Raw genomic sequence first — 24314 nt, 5'->3', positions numbered from 1 at the left:
AGCTTAAATCAATCTTTGCTTAAGGATTTCAATACCAAAAAAGAACACGGCGAACGGCTGCTTCCAGTCAACTTTATTTTTCACACTTCCACCACCAGAGTGCAGCACATACAGCGGAAAACACCCGTCCCTCGCGCCTACCCCTCCGGGTGGCAACACCTTCCCTATCGATAGTTCCGGGGTGAATTATGTCCCGGTAACCGGTAATCACTACAGCGTAAGTTTATTTTTATTTACTGTAGTACAAAATGTATTGTAGTACAAAAGCATGCTAGATACGCAATCCATGAACTCAAGGAGAAAATTACATGCCATATCAAAGATCCGCCCACTTTTAATGCAGTTCGGCGCAGGATCGGATATATGGATAGTCCGGTTATATCGGTATTTTTTCCGACTCCCGAGAATATCAATATAACGAGACTTTACTGTATATTGAATTACAACTAAATACATGACTTGCATTTATTATTAACAGCCCAATTGTTACAATATTTGACATCAAATATCAGCTTTTTACTTTGCGAAAATTTGAAAAACATAAACAGCCGCAGTGTAACAAACAAATGTCAGATTAATGTTGCTTCTGCTGCGAGTGCATCTCTTTTAATGAAAAGGTGAGCGAATCAGAGCATCCTTAAACTATCCACCTGTAAAAGTACCGCCTCCCTCCCCACACACACACACACACACACACACACAGCCTTTCTTCTCTGGCCCGTGACATCACCACCACTCCACAGCATGCGCTATATTTAGCTGCTCACTCCCCTGCTGGGTCTCACTACTCTGTCAATGCCTAGGCTGAGCTTCTGCTCCCTTGCCGCCTGCCTCAGAGGGCTCATCTTGCTCTCCCAGAAATGGAGTTTGGATGCCTTAAAAATCAGACAAAGTCGTAAAAGGGACACAGAGCCACAAGGAAGTGGGGCTTATGAGAGGTAAGAGCAAACTGAATAAGCCTCCTCAGAAACAACTCCTGCGATGCCTCGTTAGGCCAAACTGTCACAATGTGTGTTGTATTCACATTTCCAAAACTGAAGCTTGCAGAGAGAGCTCCGTATTACTAAGATGCACTCTTCCAATGCAGCTCAACGGCAGATTATGAACGACTGTGTGTGTGGGAGAGAGAGAGAGAGGATGGGGGCTGGGTGCTGTGTGTCGGTGACTGGCATTTCAAACATCCCTTCCCCTGCACAAAATAACATCCTGGGAAGATAATCCGTAAGCGTGTGACCATTTATTCAGGCTCACGTTTCTGCAGATTATGAGAGCCACTGAGCATTTGATGCAAAAACACTGGAGACCAATGTCCTGCAGCTTTCTGCGTTTATATCTACCTCCGGCAACCACACAAACAACATTGGAACATAGCCTTCCCAATGTGTCCTTCTCCCACTGTAATCAAATGTAAATATATATCATCTAATGACCACATTAAGTCAGTTTTCCGAATATACACCAGGTCCAGCTTTGATTTCAACCCAACCTGACTGTTGACATGTCCTGTGTTATTATATATTATATTATTATTCCTCATAACTGGAACTGGGCATCCATGTGCTGGAACCACGGATGTGAAATGTTTTGCCAAAAGTCTGCAACTTAACCGTTGTGGCGTTGCTAATACTGATTTTAGCCGCCTCATTAGCATCAAGCGACACTGCTGTGACAAACGTGAGGAGTTTGCATGTTCTCCCCGTGCATGCGTGGGATTTCTCCGAGTACTCCGGTTTCCTCCCACATTCCAAAAACATGCTAGGTTAATTAGCGACTCCAAATTGTCCATAGGTATGAATGTGAGTGTGAATGGTTGTTTGTCTATATGTGCGACCAGTCCAGGGTGTACCCCGCCTCTCGTCCGAAGAAAGCTGGGATAGGCTCCAGCGACCCTCGTGAGGATAAGCGTTCTCCCCGTGCACACGTGGGTTTTCTCCGAGTACTTCGGTTTCCTCCCACATTCCAAAAACATGCTAGGTTAATTAGCGACTCCAAATTGTCCATAGGTATGAATGTGAGTGTGAATGGTTGTTTGTCTATATGTGCGACCAGTCCAGGGTGTACCCCGCCTCTCGCCCGAAGACAGCTAGGATAGGCTCCAGCACCCCTCGCTCGTGAGGATAAGCGGTAGAAAATAAATGTGTAAGAATATGACACTATTTAAGTACATGTTTTGCCTTTGTTGATACAATCATGTGATTCCAGATAAATGTTTAAATATAAATTAGTTTGGTACGTTTGAGTAATCAAATGATTCTGTTGTCTCTGAAAGATATCCATGTATGTATTTTAGAGTCACTGCACATAAGGATAAGCACTGCCAAGGCTTCCATGGGTAAACATACCACAAGCATCACTGTATATTGTGCTAATCTTTGAATGTGTCACAAACCTCTGTGACAGGTGTTACACGTACATCTACTGCATCGCTATGAAGGCCCACATTTCCATGCAGCTCACTCCAGTTGGCTGTCTGGCTACAGCAGTGGCAAGTTGCCAGGTGCGGAAAAGGGAAAGCAGCATGAAGTCCTAATCGCAATTTCTAAAATAGGCAGTTCTGTGGTAAAACTGGGGCCTGGCAGGTCTCACAGAGAAACAATGACGTCTGATGAAATGTCTGATTCCCACACCTTGGCTGAACTCAGAGGCTTGCTGTGTCTGACGGAATACACACACTCAAGGAAGTAATACACCTAAAGCGACGAGGCCGTGCATGAAAATCATCCACAGTCAATAAGAATTAGACTTCTTGTCTTAGTAAACCATGCTCGTTTCCCTCCAGTTTGATTCGAAAAATATAAATGTGTTTGGAATAGTGAGTGACATAACAAGAAGAATAACATAATAAATAACATAACATAACCTACCAAGCTACAGTGTACCAACATATACGCAGCGCCGGTACAGCTGTGCTATCGTCAATGCTAACGAGGCAGCTAAAAACGCCTGTGCTATCATAGTTGGCATGGCAACACAACACATCGAAGCCTAATTTCGACTGCGAGAACGAACACAGAGCCTGGCAAAGTATTTCCGCGTGGTTATCTTAGAAAGGTATGACACAGCATTTTATTTTTGTATTTTGGTGGTATACCTTGAAACAAATAACCGGCCCATGTTACCTTATTGTAGGGCTGTGCGATATATCAACAAAAAAAATTATATTTCTTTTGAACATCGATATAGACTGGATTTGATGCGGCGATCTCATGTGTACGGAGAGACTACCTGCAGCATGATTGCACTGAAGATTGAATTATATTTTAACTTTTTCTATATGTAATATGTTGTTGTATTTCAGCAGCTATTTTTCTATAAGATTGTTTACATTTTAATAAAACGTTCCACACATATTTGGCAACTTTGACGATTGTATAAATCCAGTTTGTGGAAAAAATATAGTCATATATATTCATTCATTCATTTTGTACCGCTTTTCCTCACCAGGGTCGCAGGGGTGCTGGAGCCTATCCCAGCTGTCTTTTGGGCGAGAGGCGGGGTACACCCTGGACTGGTGGCCAGCCAATCACAGGGCACATATAGACAAACAACCATTCACACTCACATTCACCAATTAACCTAGCATGTTTTTGGAATGTGGGAGAAAACCGGAGTACTCTGAGAAAGCCATGGGGAGAACATGCAAACTCCACACAGAGATGGCCAAGGGTGGAATTGAACCCTGGTCTCCTAACTGTGAGGTCTGCACGCTAACCACTTGACCGCCGTGCCGCCCAGCATATATATTGTATATCAAAATTCAACCAAAATATACAATATCGGGATATGCCATATTGGTCCATATGTCCAGGCCTAGTTTATTCTGCCTACAAGACAGTACTTTTCCATTCATTATTTGCCATTGAGGATGTTTATGCTGTCATTTATGTATCTGTTCCCACACATCTCATATAACAAAACCTTATTACATGAATCCTGCCAAATGGACGTTCAGACACAAGGGCATTAATGAGGATGTAGAATGTCTCGTGGTGATATTCTCTGTAATAGTTCTGAGAATGGAGCCACTGGCTACCTTTAGTACACGCAGTGTGTTGGTTTCCCCAACAACACTTCTAAATATAACCCTCCACAACTGGAGCAAATGTTGAATAATGAAGCGGCCAAGGCTCCATAACTAGTTGACAAACTTAGCCAGTAAATGTACGGTCTAGAAAACATCTTGCTCATGCATGGCTTGTAGGAAAGTCAAAAGTTGAATAACGCTATATTTATGAAATCTGCAAACATAGCCACCTAAAAGGTCCATCCATCCATTTTCTATACCGCTTATCCTCATTAGGGTCGCTGGGGGTATGCTGGAGCCTATCACAGCTGACTTCGGGTAAGAGGCGGGGTACACCCTGGACCGGTTGCTAGCCAACCACGGGCATCTAAAGGTCATTCAAGTGAATTCATCTATCGCAGAGGTCTCAAACTCAATTTACCTGGGGGCCACTGGAGCTAGGGTCTATTAATTTATTAAAAACAGAAAAATGAATAAACTCTGATAAAACATTCCACTGTTCTCAAATATCTTCATTTTTATTTTTCTACACAAAGTAAGATCCAGAATAAATAAATATAATAATAATAAAATGGCAAATAATAAAAACTTAAGAAACCACATATAGTTGGTGGGTAGACAAATTATTTTTTTCAGATTAAAATGAACAAAGCATTATTAGAGCCCTGTAGACATGACAAAACACGACTATAGTCACATTTATACTCTTTTTATTTACAACATATTGCGCAACTGCAGGGTCTTGAGACACATGCTAACTCGCAAACTAGAGAGCTAGCGACCTAAACGGTAGCCTCCAAGTTATTTGCTTTAAAATTAAAAAGCCAAAAAGTTACCACTTCCACACGGATAGGGAGGATAACTATTAACAGTTATTTAACCTTTAACATGAACATTAATCAAACGTAATAATTTTTTCTGGGTACATGATACCATACAGCATCCATATCAAACTTGTGCGGGCCGCACTAACATTAAACTTTCATATCAAGGCGGGGGCCTCAAACTAGTGTCCTGCGGGTCACATTTGTTTGAGACCCCTGATCTATAGAGTAGCAGTGGCTGACATCATGTGTGTAATTGATGCAGTTGTTTTGATGCGAGTGTTCTCATGCGTGTTCTATCAGTGATAACAGTAATTGTTTCATGCTTTTAACATTAAGCTGCTCATTTGGAATAAGAACCAAGAGTGCAGACACCGACCGTAGCCCCCTTTTCTGTCCAACATGGATGCCCTCCTCCTCCTATTATGGTGATCTATATCCCCGAGAACAATAAGGCAAAGGCCAGAGTGAGCAGGAGAAGACCACAGATGTCAGTCCTGCCACCCTCCCCCATGACACATTCAGCTCACACTTCTGTTGGTGGAAGAAAGAATGACATCGAATGGAAGAGGAAACTAAGGGCCTTTTAGCACAAGACCACGTTTAAACAAAAAGGCAACTATTTTGTTTTGGTTCCTTGTTTACTACATTTTTGTAGAGTAAACCACCCAATTGGGGTCTCAAAGTGGAAATTTTATATTTATGTCAAATATGTTTATGCCAAATGCGGCCCGCGAGACACTACTTTGAGGCCCCCACCTTGATACCAAAGTTTACAGTTGAAATGACAGCTTAAAGTTGTGTGCACACCGGACACAATTAACATGATTTTGCCCCGCCCATACTGTTACCCTACCCTGTTACCCCGCCCTGTTTTGCTTTGGATTAGCAATGAAGCTAAAGGCTTATGACGCTGGGTACAAATAAATGCAGGAAATGATTTGGAATAAAAGTGAAAATACACGTCAAGATAAAGCATCTCATCAAACATGTTGTTAAAGTTACGACGCTGCTCCCAGATGGAACTGAGTACGATGCTAACTTGCTAAAAAAGTTTCATTAATGTTCATGTTAAAGGTTAAATAACTGTTAATACTGTACATTTGAATCTGAAAAAATAATTTCTCTACCAACTGCATGTGGTTTCTTACTTGCTGTTTTATTATTATTTTACTTATTTATTACTGATTGATTGATTGTCTTTATTCTTAATTTGTTTATTTATTTTGTGTATAGAAAAATAAAAATTAAGATATTTGAGAACAGTGGAATGTTTTATCAGATATTTTGGTGTGGAAAACCGGAACCAAAGTACTGAAAAAGTGTAGGGTATAGCAGAAGCAAAAGCATTGAAGATAGTTTTTTATTGATTTTTTTTTCCAGTTTTTAATAAATGCGTTTTATTTATTTTTTTTGAAAACTTGATGCAGCCCGGCTTCACTCAGAACCTAGCTCCGGTGGCCCCCGGGTAAATTGAGTTTGAGACCCCTGGACTAAAGGCAGCCCACTGTTATTCCTATGTGCCACTCAAATCAACAGGGTTTACAAAGCTTTCCGGCAAAGTCAAACTGGCAGCTTTTCAACAGAGGAATAATAAAGGTGTTAATTTTTACAAAGGCTCTGGAAAAGCAGGCGTCCATGTCCGACAAGTATGTCACACTGGCGCTGAAATACTTATGCAGCTAAGATCTCAATCCAACTATCTGATTGCATGGAAAACAGCACATCGCTGTGAGAAAGCATAAAGAGTAACAGCAATGCCCTGCTTCCCCGAGTTCAGTGTGAAAAGCAAAGCGCATCTATTATATCTCATATACGCAGATTTAGTGGGGTCTCTGTGTGAAAGATGCTCATGTCATTTTCATAGTCCACATTGAATTGGGTCAAAAGCTACCTCTCTAACAGGAAGTAATATGTCAAGCTAGGAGAACACATATCTGCTATCTATTTAAATATGTGTGGAGTAACCCAGGGGTCAATCCTGAGCCCACAGCAGTTCACCTTATACATCAATGACATCTGTAAAATTACAAAGGATTTAAAGTTGATACAGTAAAGTCTCGTTATATCGATATTCGGAAAAAATACCGATATAACCAGACTATCCATATAACCGATCCTGCGCCGAACTGCATTAAAAGTGGGCGGATCTTTGATATGGCATGTAATTTTCTCCTTGAGTTCATGGATTGCGTATCTAGCATGCTTTTGTACTACAATAAATTTTGTACTACAGTAAATAAAAATAAACTTACGCTGTAGTGATTACCGGTTACCGGAACATAATTCACCCCGGAACTATCGATAGGGAAGGTGTTGCCACCCGGAGGGGTAGGCGCGAGGGACGGGTGTTTTCCGCTGTGTGTGCTGCACTCTGGTGGTGGAAGTGTGAAAAATAAAGTTGACTGGAAGCAGCCGTTCTCCGTGTTCTTTTTTGGTATTGAAATCCTTAAGCAAAGATTGATTTAAGCTGCTTTTGTATCGATATAAGCAGACCAAATTGGCTGGCGGGAGATGAAAAGGGCATCCTAGTAACCGTATTATCAAAATAACCGTGTATCGTACTAACGGAGCTAATTATATCATAAAAGACTAGAAATTTGCCGGGAAATGAAAATAGTATCGTAATAAGTAGTAATTTGTTTTAACCGATATCGATATAACGAGACTTTACTGTATTTATGTATTAAAAACACATATGGAATACTGGAAATGAATACATGTACTGCAATAAGATGTGAAACGGATGGGAGGGAAGGTTACATAAGTTTTGCTTCTTCCGTCTCCTTTTAGACATGTGGAACTATGAACTATGTGATGTATTCCTTTGTAACTTAAAATTAAACCATCACCACAATTTAACAGCTGATACCTTGCACCATGCATGGTTTTATGATGACCAAAAATCACATAATTTCTTACATCAATAGCAATATCATTATACTGCCAAAAATGTATTTGTGTAAGCTATTTTTGCTGTCATAATTATATTTGTCCAAATAACTATACCTTTAGTCGTGCCGGGCATTAACATGAACAAGAAACAAGGGTGGTCTAATATTTCTTTCCATGACTGTAAATAGACTTGATTATGTTGTAGTTTTTTTTCCCGTAGAGAAAATAAAGCATTCGCTGTTTTTAACCTTTTCACCTGCCAATTGAGAGAAGTTGTCAGGCAGGTAATCGACAAGAAAATGTATTACGACTGATTTGCTGTCATACCAAGTGTTGCCCAAATGTCTCAAATTGAAAGTGTGATGGAAAATCATTTTCATGTCGCTCTACCATCATAACATACCCCTTTGGCTTCGGACATATGCGGTAATGTAATACGTCATATTCTGATTTTGAACGTGTTCACTATTATTGGAGTTGCTGTGTAGATGTTGTGTTATTCTCTCTCTAGATTTATCATCTAGTTGTTTATTTCCTGTTCATAACTAGCGATGCACTACTTTACATTTAAGCTCACATAGCAGTTAGCATGGGTTCGCTGTCTTAGCTTAGGTATTCCTCGTCCTCTTTCAGTGATAATGGTACTTGTAAGAAATTTGGTTGAAGTTTTGGGAGATTAGTATCAACTATTCACACTCGGGAAGGACATTCTTTGGCTGCGGACATAACTTTAGCATGACATGTGTTGGTTGTGTCATTCATTTGCAATACGACAGTAAAATTAAAATGTCTACATTTTGTCTACAATGTCCAATTTTTTTTGTTATATAATGTTTATCTCTCCATGCATGCGTGGGTTTTCTCTGGTTTACCCACATTCCAAAAACATGCTAGGTTAATTGGCGACTCCAAATTGTCCATAGGTATGAATGTGAGTGTGAATGTTGTTTGTCTATATGTGCCCTGTGATTGGCTGGCGACCAGTCCAGGGTGTACCCCGCCTCTCGCCCAAAGACAGCCAGGAATGAATGAATAAATTAATATCATCTTTATATTACGCAACCTATAGGAGAATAGTGGCATTCGTAAACAAGATGTTTGTGAGACCAATGTTGGTCTGGATGAGACCATAAAGCTTAGCATGTATTGGAGAAGAATACAGGGACAGAGAGAGACAGAGGAGCCCCAAAAGAAAGTATGCTAGTTCCTGCAATGACGAATTCCCTACTAAAAAATTTAAATTAATTAATCAACAATCAGTGATTGTTGTGCAGAACACTCAGTGCACAATGCTATGAAGCAGCATCTCTGCTTCATTTTCTGCCTGAGCATCTTCTTTTTCCGCTTGATACTTTAAGCAGTAATGTTTCTACCCCCCCCCCGTACACAAACACTCCCACCCGGCCGTCCTTCCATTCTACAAAGTGGCCTGCAGGTTGGAGGAGGGAGAGCCTAGAGGATAAAGTGGCGTGGGAAGGGTTAAGCCCAAACTGCTCCATCTGCTTCCTGTTCTGTTCCCTTGGTTGGCTGCTGGCCCCCGCCCAGCAGTTACGCAGGCTGCAGTCTGTAGCAAAGCATAAACATTCCAACAAGAGGACAACTCGCTAGGAAACTACAACGCTCGTATCTTCACATTTCTAAACTAGGGATCATCTTAAGGAAGCTAGCCTGGGGAAATTCAATGATGTCAATCATAATACAAATACCCTGATAGCTACTGTCGTCTTACTCTGTTTGTCACATCATGGCACCTGTGTGTACGTACTAAAGATGAACAAATGAACGTATACGCACGGACGCTAGTAAATAAACTTCACTCATGTAAAGTACAGCTCAATGCCACTGGCCAAGAAATCTATAGTCGTTTAAACAACAACCTTCCTGGTGGGAATGAGTGCCGATTTCCTGGTATTCTACACTAACACATTGTCATATCACAATTGTGTGCTTATTCCTTGACAGATTCTGGTGGTGCAATTATCCACCTACACAAAGATAATCAGTAAAGTTCGTATTTGAGGCCAACAGGGAGGTTGATGTGGACTGCAAGAACAATTTATAGCAGAAATGCTAACAGATAGCAGGAGCAATCACAAAGACCATCATTCATTACTTTCGCAAAATTGTGTATGAAAAATGAAATATCTTGAAACAGTGAATGTAGTATAAGCACGGACTCAGCAGGAAAAGGCCATGTGTAATTCTAAACACGCCCTTCATTTAGAGCAGGGGTCTCAAACTTGCGGCCCGCGGGCCAAATGCGGCCCGCAGGGTGCTAGTTTGAGGCCCCCGCCTAATTTGATATGGATGCCATATGGTTTCATGAACCCAGAAATGACAGCTCAAAGATGTGTGCACATCACACACAATTGACGGGATATTTGCCCTGCCCATACGCAAGCGAACGAGTCCGCCTGTTTTGCTTTTTCTCTCATCATCCATGACTGAGATCAAAACACTGAAAAAGTGTTTTTTTTTTGAAAGCCTCACCCAGACCCTAGCTCCAGTGGCCCCCAAGTAAATTGACTTTGAGATCCCTGATTTAGAGGAAGGGTGAGGGATGGGTCCAAACCTGTGGAACTAAACGAGACAAGACCCATGTGGATGGGATCATTTTGACAACATTGTCTTTCAACTTGGGCGGCACGGCGGTCGAGTGGTTAGTGCGCAGACCTCACAGCTAAGAGACCAGGGTTCAAGTTTGCATGTTCTCCCCATGCATGCGTGGGTTTTCTCCGGGTACTCCGGTTTCCTCACACATTCCAAAAACATGCTAGGTTAATTGGCGACTCCAAATTGTCCATAGGTATGAATGTGAGTGTGAATGGTTGTTTGTCTATATGTGCCCTGTGATTGGCTGGCGACCAGTCCGGAGTGTACCCCGCCTCTCGCCCGAAGACAGTTGGGATAGGCTCCAGCACACCGCGACCCTCGTGAACAGAATGTCTTTCTACTTGATCTTTGGCAAGTTAAGTGTATCCTTAGTTAAACTTAAAACTGGGACTAGTCCTCCAAGTAGTCTGAGGCATTGCAAAGCAGTAGAAGCCAACTAAAACACAATACCACTTGTTGATGCTGCTGATATTAAGACGTGAGAGGCAAACAGAAAGAGAGAGGTGTACAGATTTATAGTGTCAGACAACAAGGTCAGCCCCCCCACCCCAAGAGAGGTGTTGGCTTTCTAACGGAGTACAGCCACTTGAAACCAAGGTCACAATTTGGTGGCTCTGAAAGGGGGCATGAGGAGTGGGGGCAGACAGGGACAAAGTATGGCATATAAGTGTAAATATTTGGTGACTATGCGTGTAATCACATATGTCACTGGTGAAAATAAGTCAATGACAGGAGAAAATGTCTCCACCCTTTAAGGGTAGAATTCCCTGATACCAGGTTCCTTTCAAACATAGGCAAATCAGAAAATAATATATGATTGCAGCCATTATGATAAAAAACTGCAGAGCACAGATCATATTGTTTGAGCTAATTATCTTTACCTCATTCAATCCAAGCCATTTTTCAAAAGACGTCCCTCTAATGAGCTTCTATTTGACGACTTTGACTGATTTTCAAAGCACACAGAATATCGTGTGCCCTTTTTAGTAATCAGCAGTAGAATACAGGTAAGTTTCAACAAAATATCAGTTCTCAACAATAAAAGAGACAAACCTAACTTTTTGTGAAAATATACATTTCAAGCATAACTTTCACTTCGACACACGTTTAGCCATGTATATTTAGTCCAACTATGCCACAGCAAACACATTAGTTAAGGATAGTAATAACAAGTGCTTTGGTTTTGACTGGATTGGACCATGAGCAAGGAAAACTAGAACAAGACTACAATGGATATAAAGCAGGGGTCTCAAACATGTGGCCCGCAGGACACTAGTTTGAGGCCCCCGCCTTGATATGAAAGTTTAATGTTAGTGCGCAAGTTTGATATGGATGCTGTATGGTATCATGTACCCAGAAAAAAAATTATTATTACGTTTGATTAATGTTCATGTTAAAGGTTAAATAACTGTTAATAGTTATCCTCCCTATCCGTGTGGAAGTGGTAAGTTTTTGGCTATTTAAGTTTAAAGGAAATAACTTGAAGGCTACCGTTTAGGTCGCTAGCTTTCTAGTTTGCGAGTTAGCATGTGTCTCCAGACCCTGCAGTTGCGCAATATATTGTAAATAAAAAGAGTATAAATGTGACTATAGTCGTGTTTTGTCATGTCTACAGGGCTCTAATAATGCTTTGTTCATTTTAATCTGAAAAAAAGAATTTGTCTACCCACCAACTATATGTGGTTTCTTAAGTTTTTATTATTTGCCGTTTTATTATTATTATTATTATTATATTTATTTATTCATTACTGATTGATTGATTTTCTTTATTCTTCATTTGTTTATTTATTTTGTGTAGAAAAATAAAAAGTAGGATATTTGAGAACAGTGGAATGTTTAATCAGAGCTTTTCTTGTAGAAAATTGGAACCAAAGCGAAGTTTTTTAATTTTTTTTGTTTGCGTTTTTTTTGTTGTTTTTTCAAAAACCTGATGTGGTCCAGTCTCACCCAGACCCGAGCTCCAGTGGCCCCCAAGTAAATTGAGTTTGAGACCCCTGATATAAAGTGATGGTACATTCTTGGCCCACCATACCAGCTCGAAATAATACATTTTGAAGTGACTGAAAGAAAATATATATATATATTTTCCTTCCATGACCACTGAATAAAAAATATTCATGCAATAAAAACCACAACATTTCATGTCTATTTGTGGACATGCACTTCACCAGACAAGTGAGGGCTATGGAATACTGTTCTATGAGGGTTATAGGAGAAACAAATAAACCCAAACGGTGCAAAGAGGGAGGGCTATTTCAATGTTATCTTATCCGTCCCACCTTGGAAAGGGGCCTAGCAGTTCTAAATTTACTCATCAGAACTAAACGGTCTTTGGTGTTGCGGCCACTTTCGATGGGAACTTTGGCTCATACACGATATACTGGAAACCCACACTATGCTAGCTTCGTAAAAACAAATGGCAGAAGTCTTTTTAAGGCGTATGTTTTGTGTAGTTGACAGTAGTCCCAACACAATAGCCCCAATTTCACAGTACTGTCAGACCACTACCTTGCAGTTTCTTCCTTTTAGTTCCACTACATGTATTTTTTCATGAAATAAGATGTAAACAATGCAGTGTCACAATATACCCAGCTCACGAGATCATACAAGATACACAAAAAAATTATTTTAACATTACTTTCAAGAAAACAACGACAAAATATAGGTCTTTTTTTTAATATGTGAAATGTTTTACCACTTTGCATGCATCACTGAAGCTTGATGCAAATTGATACAGAAGCTAAAAATGATAAAGTAGCCTAGTTATGTAAATACACAAAAAAACTACAGTTCCAACAATGCTTAAAGTGCTAAATCGGAAAGTAAAGATGCAAATACTGTATAGTATCACCTTTTGAAGTCTTACCCAACGACCGTGTCTCCAGCTGGCAAATCTCATGTTTGATCAAGTGTGGAATTACTTGACTCCGCCGTAGCTGTTGAACTCTGATTAACATTGCCCAACTGACAATATGAATCGAATTCTACTCTGATAAGCACTTCCAAGAACATGGAAAAAATTCTGCCGCAAACATTGATTGCGTCTGTTCCGTAGTCATGTGTGCTAATGCTACACCGCTATTTCCAAGGACCTCAAAGAGCACACTGGCATTACCTTGGAACTGACTGCAGGACAGGATATTCTAATGACATAAAACTGACTGACACCCACAAAAACAAGTTTCCAGTGTGTATCTAACCGCGATTAGGAACAAACTAGCTTGCGCGTCAGTTAGGAATTGACACTGAATTGGCCTTAAGCACTAGGGTGGCTACTAGAGAGCAAATTAGCAGGAAAAATGTGAATTGACTTACTGCCACCTTGGCAAACTTTGCCAGGGTTGAACGCCTGATGGGTTTTTTGACTTTTTATTTCCATCTACGGGCCAGTAATATTTGTCCCATGAAGTTTGCCAATGCGACAAGGCAAATGATGTCTTTAGAAAATGTGAACAAGCTTAGTCTGTCTACTCGTGTAGTCCAGCAAATTCCTTCAACATAACAAGCGGGTATAATATAATAAAAAAACATAACAAATAGTAATTTCGTCCAGAAATGGACTGTTACGGTTCAGAAAGGACTGCTGTTCCGGTGAAGGGACGTCACTTGCTCCACCTCCGACACACCTGCCGGTATTTTTTTTATTTTATTGTAAATGTTTCAATATTGGAGTACACATCTAACACACAAACTATGCCCTTTCTGTGTTATTTTTCACTGCATAAATAAGAGTAGTATTTCTACATGATTACATGTAAGTAGAAAATGGAGAGTACATACATATTCAAAAAAGATTCAAAAAGGCACGCAAAATATTGTGTTCTTGGGGTGTGTAGACATGGTATACACCAAAAGAATGATAAGACTAATCTTTCATCGTGATTTTTGGGCAAAAAATACATTAACGATGTATAAATACATCTTTGCAGGCGTCTTTGGTAGAAATAAATTCATTCATTTTCTACCACTACCACCCTCACAAGGGTCGCGGGCGTGCTGGAACCTATCCCAGCTGTCTTCGGGCGAGATGCAGTGTACACCCTGGACTGGTCGCCAGCCAATCACAGGGCACATATAGACAAACAACCATTCACACTCACATTCATACCTATGGACAATTTGGAGTCGCCAGTTAACCTAGCATGTTTTAGGAATGTGGGAGGAAACCGGAGAGAACAGAGATGAGGGTGGAATCGAACTCGGGTCTCGCAGCCAATAAAATAAAAAAAACATGTCTGTCTTTTCTGTGTGTTCTAAAGACATAAGAACAGATTTTAAAAAAGCATCTCATTACTGCACACAAAGGGACACACCTATGCCGCCTACATCAAGACTGTTATTACAACTCCAACAAGGTTTATATATACATGCTGTGACCATGTAACAACAGGTATGTTCATGATAACATGGAATACAGAATTTTGTGGAACTTCCTTCCTGGACACAAGGATTTCACATATCAACACAAAAACAAATGTCTACACTTAGCATTCACTGTTCCAAAGTCAACAATAAAAAGACAGAAGCAGCTTCAATATGGAGCTTTACCTTTTGTTAGTCACCTGAGAGCGTGTGACGTTCTGTTGGCGAGTGTGTGTTGAGGCTAGCAGGCTAGTAGCTGGCAGGTGTGGTGTGGCAGGATGTCAATAAGCCAGTAACGGGGTTTGATCATGGTAATGTTAATGATAACAAAGTCGCTGTAGCTTGGTTAATATGCAAATCACATTATATGCAATTTTTTTTTCAGAAGCCTGTGTAGGTGGAATATGTTTGGTTGGCACCCAAAAGGATTGCCTCACTTCCCATTCTCATCTATGGAACTGTGTGACCTTGGGTAGACCTTGAATTCCTTTGCCTAAAATGTGAGCTCCCGGTCATACTAGTTGCTATTAACGTTCTTCCACTTAGTGCCACAGTGCCTTGCCTGTTCCCTGAAAACAGACTCCTTCTATACAGTGTCAATCTGCAGTCTGCCTGAAGGGGAGGAGAAGAAGCAGAAGAGGGGAAGAAGAAGGGAAGGTAGGGAAAACAAAGCCTCTATAGTCGTCTCTCTAGCCAGGCAAGGCCGAGTCGCACTACCGGGGGCGAGTTATGTAACGTGACTGGCAGGGCCCACTTCTGTGTTCAGAGCTGCTGCACACACTAATCCCCACTGAGGAACAAGACCTTCTTTGGGGGGAGGGGGCGATAGAAGAGGGGGGTATAAAGAGGAAATCAGCGAAGAAGGTGTGATTACACAAATTCCAACCTTTCGTCTACAACATCGATCACAGACACCTTCCCTCTGAGCTTGACTGTTAAAGGATACCAGAATTTATATAACCACTACATGTGGCTGACTTTAACCGAGAGAGGAGATGGACCTTCACCGCAGGCTTTGTACAGCGAAGACACATCTTAGATGTTAAAGTTACTCACAATTTCACAACAACACTACAACAATCTCTAAAAGAAGGATAATGAAGTGCCCAAGTAAAAATGTTCTAAACTAGTGGTCTCAAACACGCGGCCCATGGGCCAAATGTGGTCCACAGGACACTAGTTTGAGGCCCCCGCCTTGATATGAAAGTTTAATGTTAGTGCGGCACGCGCAACTTTGATATGGATGCTGTATGGTATCATGTACTCAGAAAAAAAAATTACGTTTGATTAATGTTCATGTTAAAGGTTAAATAACTGTTAATAGTTATCCTCCCTATCCGTGTGGAAGTGGTAAGTTTTTGGCTATTTAAGTTTAAAGGAAATAACTTGGAGGCTACCGTTTAGGTCGCTAGCTCTCTAGTTTGCGAGTTAGCATGTGTCTCAAGACCCTGCAGTTGCGCAATATGTTGTAAATAAAAAGAGTATAAATGTGACTATAGTCGTGTTTTGTCATGTCTACAGGGCTCTAATAATGCTTTGTTCATTTTAATCTGAAAAAAATACTTTGTCTACCCACCAACTATATGTGGTTTCTTAAGTTTTTATTAATTGCCATTTTATTATTATATTTATTTATTTATTACTGATTGATTGATTTTCTTTATTCTTGATTTGTTTGTTTATTTTTCATCTTAATTTGTGTAGAAAAATAAAAAGTAAGATATTTGAGAACAGTGGAATGTTTTATCAGAGCTTTTCTTGTAGAAAATCGGAACCAAAGCAAAGTTTATTCATTTTTCTATTTTTAACAAATGTTGTTTTTTTTTTTTTTTGAAAACCTGATGCGGCCCAGCCTCGCCCAGACCCTAGCTCCAGTGGCCCCCAGGTAAATTGAGTTTGAGACCCCTGTTCTAAACCATATTCTAACCATTGCTGGTTTATTATCGAGACAGAGCCAAAGTAGCAGGTAGTCATTTGGTGCCAACACCTTAGCTAACTGCAGGCCAAAAGGAGGATTTAAAGCAGTTAAAAATAAAAGACTGATTCTGATTTACTGAGCTGCTTGCCTGGAAACCATGTGACTGGCATCACATGATGGAGGAGGGTGGCGCATGTGTGTGTGTGTGTGTGTGTGTGTGCCTGCGTGCCCACAGGCACAGTGTGTATTCCACTCTTGGCACCATAATAAGCTTTGTGATCAGTTTCCTTGGTTTCCACTGACAGTAAGCAGATATAGGCAGATCAGGGAAGTAAACAGAAGCAGCTCTTGCTGGTGCTATGCCACAGACACAAGACAGGCTGGTGGGAGCAGGGAACGAGGATGATTTATGCAAGGAAGAGCTATCGCTGGCTGCTTGTGTCAGGAGCATATCGACGGCCCCAGCCACCGGTTTTACAGTTTCTGTGGCGAATGCCTCAGTGGCGTGCCTTATGCTTGTATATATGAGTGAAACAAAGGGTAATTTAGGGATTTTGTCGGACAAAAGCTAGTTCAGCAATACAGAAACTGTGACCTACTTTTCTTGGTCACCAACACAGCCTCTGATAACGGGACAGGAAGACAGAATTTCAGCATGCACTAAGCCCTGCTCTTAATGCATGCATTCCAACGGATATAGCTCAATGCTAATGTGTTTTCAGACTGCCTGTTGGTACAACAGACTTGTGCACGTACAATGACTAACAAAACTGCATACTGCATGACTGAATATCTGATGTTTGCAGGATTTTCATGCATACATCAAACCAGCACCATGGATTTTCAATAACCACAATAACAAACCACAGAGAAAGCCAGTAAAATTACAAATTAGGCCAGTTCAAGATGTACACGGCGGAGAGTGATTGCCTTCAAAACCATGAAAAACAACAAGATGCAAAACACACAAGCACAACAAAGGTCCGTATAAGACTAGCAATCTCCCAGCAGGGAAGAAACAGCATGAGCGATATACAAAATCTGTTATTCATCAACATACCGATTCCATGGCTGTGGGAGAATGTCAGCAAGATAAAATCCAAAATGAAAAGCACCAGAAAAAGTCCAGGTGTCCAAAGAATCCTGAAAAACAAAGAAAGCAAACATCATTTATGAGGAAAAGCACAGTTAAGTGCAAGGCAAACAAAGCCTTTGTCATCATAATCACTCTTTTAAGCGGGACTTACCATCCCGACATATGTGTTACCACACGTAATTTTGGGTAAATTTATTGGCTGTGGCCGGCACGTAGCGGAAGTAGGATAGTCAGAGGAGTTACAAGTGTGGCGTACTTATAGAGCAAGTGATTTACGACACCCTAAATGCTTACCGCTCACCCTCGGTCGAATATCGGTAGCTTTTAAAATTGTCAGTGCATGTGTTGGCCAGGAGAAATCGCCCGCAGTGGCCGGGAAAGACGCATTAACGTCGGATAAGCTATGTGAACAGCTGCCATGCTTCCACAGAGGTTGGTCATGGCTGAGCAAGGTGCATTAATAATACGGTATATCTCCGAATAGTACGTCACTCGCCACAGGACAAACATGGCCGGCCAATGTACACAATGCAAGCTTTTCCTACAAAAATAATTAGTGTCTCTAGAGATTTTCCCCATTTTTGCACATAGCCAAAATGTAGGAGCACACACGTCAGGATGGAACTCCCGTCAGACAAGTTCAGACGTACACAATGTACAAACGTACAAATGTAATTCTTGGCTAGAACAGCAACCAACTAAGTTGTGGCCGGTTTGGCACAATTATTAATATTCACTTTATACAATATAGGCCACTTGAAAACCGTTTTTTTTGGACAGACAGTCCAAAAAACATCAAATACAGGCACTAAATTGGAATTGGCGACTTAAACCTGAGGTTTTAACATCGGTTGATACCAAAACCATATATTAGGAGTGTCAAAGGATTTTGGGAGGTTAGCAAAAAAGCTATATCATGGGAACTACAACTGGGAGAATAATAAATAATCACATAATAGATATTCCGGATACTAAGAGGATGTCGACATGAACGATATTTTCAGGTTAAAAGGGCAAAGTATTCTATCGCAAAGGCATTCCGGGTGCCCTGAAATAGTGTTTTTTGGCAACAGCTTCTAGAGTGGGAAAATCTGATAACGCTGGGTTATCATTGCTGTGTAGACAAGCAAAGGGATACTTTCGGAAAACAATGTCGTCACCTCCCGGTCATATGACCAGAAGAATAAGAGGGACCCCCCGCACAGGAAACAACAACAATGGTGGAGTACAGAGATGTGTCTGTGCTGCAGTTAGTGCTATTAACACTACAGCAACAAGGCCTCACCACCCTCTATAAAACACGTGGGCCAAATGTGGACACTAGTTTGAGGCCCCCGCCTTGAAAGTTTAAGGTTAGTGCGGCCCGCGCAAGTTTGATATGGATGCTGTATGGTATCATGTACCCAGAAAAAAATATTACGTTTGATTAATGTTCATGTTAAAGGTTAAATAACTCTTCATGGTTATCCTCCCTATCCGTGTGGAAGTGGTAAGTGTTTGGCTTTTTAAGTTTAAAGGAAATAACTTGGAGGCTACCGTTTAGGTCGCTAGCTCTCTAGTTTGCGAGTTAGCATGCGTCTCAAGACCCTGCAGTTGCGCAATATGTTGTAAATAAAAAGAGTATAAATGTGACTATAGCCATGTCTACAGGGCTCTAATAATGCTTTGTTAATTTTAATCTGAAAAAAATAATTTGTCTACCCACCAACTATATGTGGTTTTTTAATTTTTAATTATTTGCCGTTTTATTATTGTATTTATTTATTACTGATTTATTGATTTTCTTTGTTCTTGATGTTATTTTGTGTAGAAAAAAATGAAGATATTTGAGAACAGTGGAATGTTTTATCAGAGCTTTTCTTGTAGAAAATCGGAACCAAAGCAAAGTTTATTCATTTTTCTGTTTTTGATAAATGTGTTTTTTTGGGGGGGAAAACCTGATGCAACCCAGCCTCGCCCAGACCCTAGCTCCAGTGACCCCCAGGTAAATTGAGTTTGAGAACCCTGCTCGATATACTACATGAGGAGCAGAAACACACAAAATTACAGGTGTCTTGTTTTTGTTTGTGTTTGTGAAACAGATGATAGACCCATGCAGAAGCATTCATTCTTCCATGGTGTTGGTGTGTCATGTGGTTCTGTCAGTGTGCCCGTTTACAGCGCCACATGCCGGGATCTGAAGCCATTTCTTTCAGCCCGCCAAAAAAACCCTAAAGCCCAGTGCAAAACATTGAAGAGCTAGTCACATGGTTTTGACCTGAACATTTGAAATTTTATCATTTCAGCCAAAAAAGGCATTCTGAAATGTTATTTTTTGAAAACATCCAGAGCTGGAAAATCTGAAAAGCTTGTCATTCCCGTGTGGACAAGCAACCCACTTCCAGAAAAAAATGACATCACCGACCCAACGCCATCACATGACCAGAAGTAAGCTATGACATAATATTTCGACTTGAGTAACTCACCCCAGTAGAATTTTTCATGACATTTTGTTGTCTCAGTCTAAAATTTTACTTTCTAAAACAAAAAACCCAGGAACGTTTCCGTGTGGACAATGCCAAAGACATACCAGCCCTAACAGGCCAGCACCCCAGCTAACTTTCCTGGATAGTCACCCTTCCCCCGGTTCCCTACCAGCTATGAGGACAAGGGTTTATCAGGATTTAGGAGGCGGGACACAGGAGGATATTGAACAGAGGCCCAGTGTTGGGCTAAACTGGTAACATTCCAATGAGTGTCGGACTACCTTATCCATTTGAGCCCACGATTGTTTCCTCAATCTGATTTATAATGCACCAACACCAAGAAACTAGTCTGGTTAAATGTTGTTTGAATACATTTTCAGGGTTCTCTGAACTATGTTTCACCATAAACCTAATGTTTTCCATGTATGCAAGTGTATGGTAGTCAACTTTCTCATGGGAGTTAAAAAAAAGGAAACATATGGGTGGCATTTCACCCCCAAGATATTATCAAACAGGTATTTGAGAATGAAGTCCAAAGGCTGCATACAGTACAGTCAGAGCAGCAGGTGGGTGCACAGGAGAGGATTAAGGCCAGACCTCACTGGGATGGCCTACATGGAGAGGAGGATGATAGATGGGTATTTGTGTTTTTACTGGAGTGGAACCTGTTGTGGCGTCCCAGTGGGAAGCTCACAATCGACAGATTGTAATAATCCACCCAGGAAGCAGAACACTGCCACCCAAAAATAATTTTGCAAAGAGTATACACAGATGACAAGTCTTGATGAGTGCCTGTGAAAACCGTGAAAACGTGCCTTTGAACATAACAGATGTTGCTTGAATGACCAATGAAGAAAAGTCAAGTAGACAAAATGATCTCATTTCAGCATGAGTCAGCAAGTTCACAGCTGATGTAACAAATGTCCATAATAGTTCAAGCAAATTCAATAATAAAAAAAAATCATATTTCTGTAGTGTAATGTCAAATGATGCACGTTTTATGATTGTGTCCAAAACAATTATTTTGCAGAGAGAAGTCAACTTCATTCAGTATTCATCCCTTCACACGTGAGTCACATTTCCAACATGTCCGCTAGGTATACACCTTTGGGGGAATGGGGGTAGGGGGCACAAAATTGATGAACGCTGACACAGGCATTCCCTTCAAGTCCTAGAACAGGGGTCTCAAACACGTGGCCCGAGGGCCACATATGGCCCGCAGGACACTAGTTTGAGGCCCCCGCCTTGATACGAAAGTTTAATGTTAGTGCGGCCCGTGCGAGTTTGATATGGATGCTGTATGGTATCATGTACCCAGAAAAAATTATTACGTTTGATTAATGTTCATGTTAAAGGTTAAATAACTGTTAATAGTTATCCTCCCTATCCGTGTGGAAGTGGTAAGTTTTTGGCTATTTAAGTTTAAAGGAAATAACTTGAAGGCTACCATTTAGGTCGCTGGCTCTCTAGTTTGCGAGTTAGCATGTGTTTCAAGACCCTGCAGTTGCGCAATATGTTGTAAATAAAAAGAGTATAAATGTGACTATAGTCGTGTTTTGTCATGTCTACAGGGCTCTAATAATGCTTTGTTCATTTTAATCTGAAAAAAAATAATTTGTCTACCCACCAACTGTATGTGGTTTCTTAAGTTTGTATTATTTGCCGTTTTATTATTATTATTATTATGATATTTGTTTATTACTGATTGATTGACTTTCTTTATTCTTAATTTGTTTATTGATTTTTCATCTTATTTTGTGCAGAAAAATAAAAATTAAAATATTTGAGAACAGTGGAATGTTTTATCAGAGCTTTTATTGTCGAAAATCGGAACCAAAGCACTGAAAAAGTTTGTATATTTTTCTGTTTTTAATAAATGCGTTTGTTTTTTTTGTTTTTTTTTTAAACCTGATGCGGCCCAGCCTTGCCCAGACCCGAGTTCCAGTGGACCCCGGGAAAATTAAGTTTGAGACCCCTGTCCTAGAATGACTAATGCGATTGCTCCTCGTAAGTTACACATGATCACCTTTTATGAAATAAATTATTAGAAAGACTACAAAATCATCCAAAAGGTTCTAAACTGCAATACAGGATTTGTATCCTTCTGTTGTGATGCGGTGCTAAATAAAAAAGAAAATTAACTTGCCCTTGTAGAGGAGAAAACACTGATATACATTTCATAAAATAAAAAAACTAGATAATACTTCATGATATGCAAGTATGATAACATGCCATGTATACGTGAATTCAATATCGAAACTAATATTGAAGTTGGAATACAGATTTGTCCCATTACTTTATATTATCTTGTTGCATTGCTCACACTAATTATGAAATATGGACTAGGAGGAAATTCTACAGACACAGGCGCGTGAAACCACAAAACAATTTCCAGTCACTCCTGTGTCTGGCTCTCATATCAGAGAAGAAATCAAAGAGCGCTGAAAGTCAACTTGGAGCATCTGTCTGGTTTTATCGAGTGTACCATTAGACTTGCAGACATTGAATTAATACATACTGATATTACCAACGTAAGGACAAAGGAAGCATGTTAACCCATGCAGACATACTTCCATCCTATAAATTGAGAACGCCGTTTGCCTCAAGTCTGCGTAAACAAGAGTATCGTAAAAAATATCTTATATATGCAGTTGGAATTTCATGGGTAACTACATCTTTCTTCTAAAAGTTTACAGTTTGTTGAACATATAGTAGCAATGTGTGCAGAGGCTGGCATCCCATTAGGAAAGTTAGCCAGCTTGTTACCAATAAATACATGTGCTTTACAATTTGAGACCAGTGTATTTCATTATATTGCTAACGGTTTGTAGACTCAGCTGAGTTTAAATATGTTTTCTAGTAACTGTAGATCAGGGGTCTCAAACACGCGGCCCGCGGGCCAAATGTGGCCCGCAGGACACTGGTTTGAGGCCCCCGCCTTGATATGAAAGTTTAATGTTAGTGCGGCCCGTGTAAGTTTGATATGGATGCTGTATGGTATCATGTACCCAGAAAAAAATATTACGTTTGATTAATGTTCATGTTAAAGGTTAAATAACTGTTAATAGTTATCCTCCCTATCCGTGTGGAAGTGGTAAGTTTTTGGCTATTTGAGTTTAAAGGAAATAACTTGAAGGCTACCGTTTAGGTCGCTAGCTCTGTAGTTTGCGAGTTAGCATGTGGTTTTAATCTGAAAAAAATAATTTGTCTACCCACTAACAATATGTGGTTTCTTAAGTTTTTATTATTTGGTGTTTTATTATTATTATATTTATGTATTACTGATTGATTTTCTTTATTCTTGATTTGTTTATTTATTTTTTCATCTTATTTTGTGTAGAAAAATAAAAATTAAGATATTTGAGAACAGCGGAATGTTTTATCAGAGCTTTTCTTGTAGAAAATCGGAACAAAAGCAAAGTTTAGTCATTTTTCTGTTTTTAATAAATGCGATTTTTTGGAAAACCTGATGCGGCCCAGCCTCGGCCAGACCCTAGCTCCAGTGGCCCCCAAGTAAAATGAGTTTGAGACCCCTGCTGTAGATCATTTTGATTAGGGTTGCAAGAAAAATTTGAATGCCTAGATTTAAAAAAATAGTTTTTTTTCGCTTTGAGGAATAGCATACGTCACCAACGTGCGTACGTCACCCACGCAGAGGACAAAAAGGACAAGGGTGCTTGAAGACGCGGGAAGATTGAAAAGGCTAGAAAAAGCAGCGAGGCAATGAAGAAAAGAAAAAAAGAAAACAACATTTAAGAAAACAATCAGAAAATGTGGCAATAAATTGGCACAACACTGATGTGTATCTGTAGTACCGCTGCACTAAGCTAGCTCCAACAATAAAATCCCAGGGATTGCTGGTGGGGCCTGATGGATAAAACAACTCTGCGGTAAGATGCACACACCTTTCACAATTGCCACCCATCGTATTTGAGTGGAAATGTATGTGTGGAAAAATTATTTGTTTGGTTTAGCCGTTCACGCCATGAACTCCATTGTGGGAATATATTTCTCTCATAATGAAATAAATAAACAAGCTGTAATGACTGTGCTTGTGATTAAGGAAGATGTAGTCACCCATGCATTTCAACTGCATATGGAAGATATTTTGGATGAC

The 24314-nt window shown here is 40.2% G+C and overlaps 1 protein-coding gene across 2 annotated transcripts in view; it reads right to left on the bottom strand.

The window, feature by feature from the left end:
* The window catches only part of ankrd11 (ankyrin repeat domain 11), a 114510-nt gene that overhangs the window by 74338 nt on the left and 15858 nt on the right, over nt 1-24314 (bottom strand). For both annotated transcript variants that reach the window (XM_058088755.2, XM_058088757.2), the window contains exon 2: nt 17697-17779. The gene's annotated coding sequence lies outside the window, so the exon portion shown is untranslated. The remainder of the gene's footprint in view (nt 1-17696; nt 17780-24314) is intronic.

Source organism: Doryrhamphus excisus, linkage group LG13 (genome assembly GCF_037039965.1).
Source record: "Doryrhamphus excisus strain RoL-2023G ecotype Guam linkage group LG13, RoL_Dexc_Guam_v1.1, whole genome shotgun sequence".
NCBI lineage: Eukaryota > Metazoa > Chordata > Actinopteri > Syngnathiformes > Syngnathidae > Doryrhamphus > Doryrhamphus excisus.
Note: the sequence above shows the minus strand (reverse complement) of the source record. Positions and strands in the feature narration are given on the sequence as shown.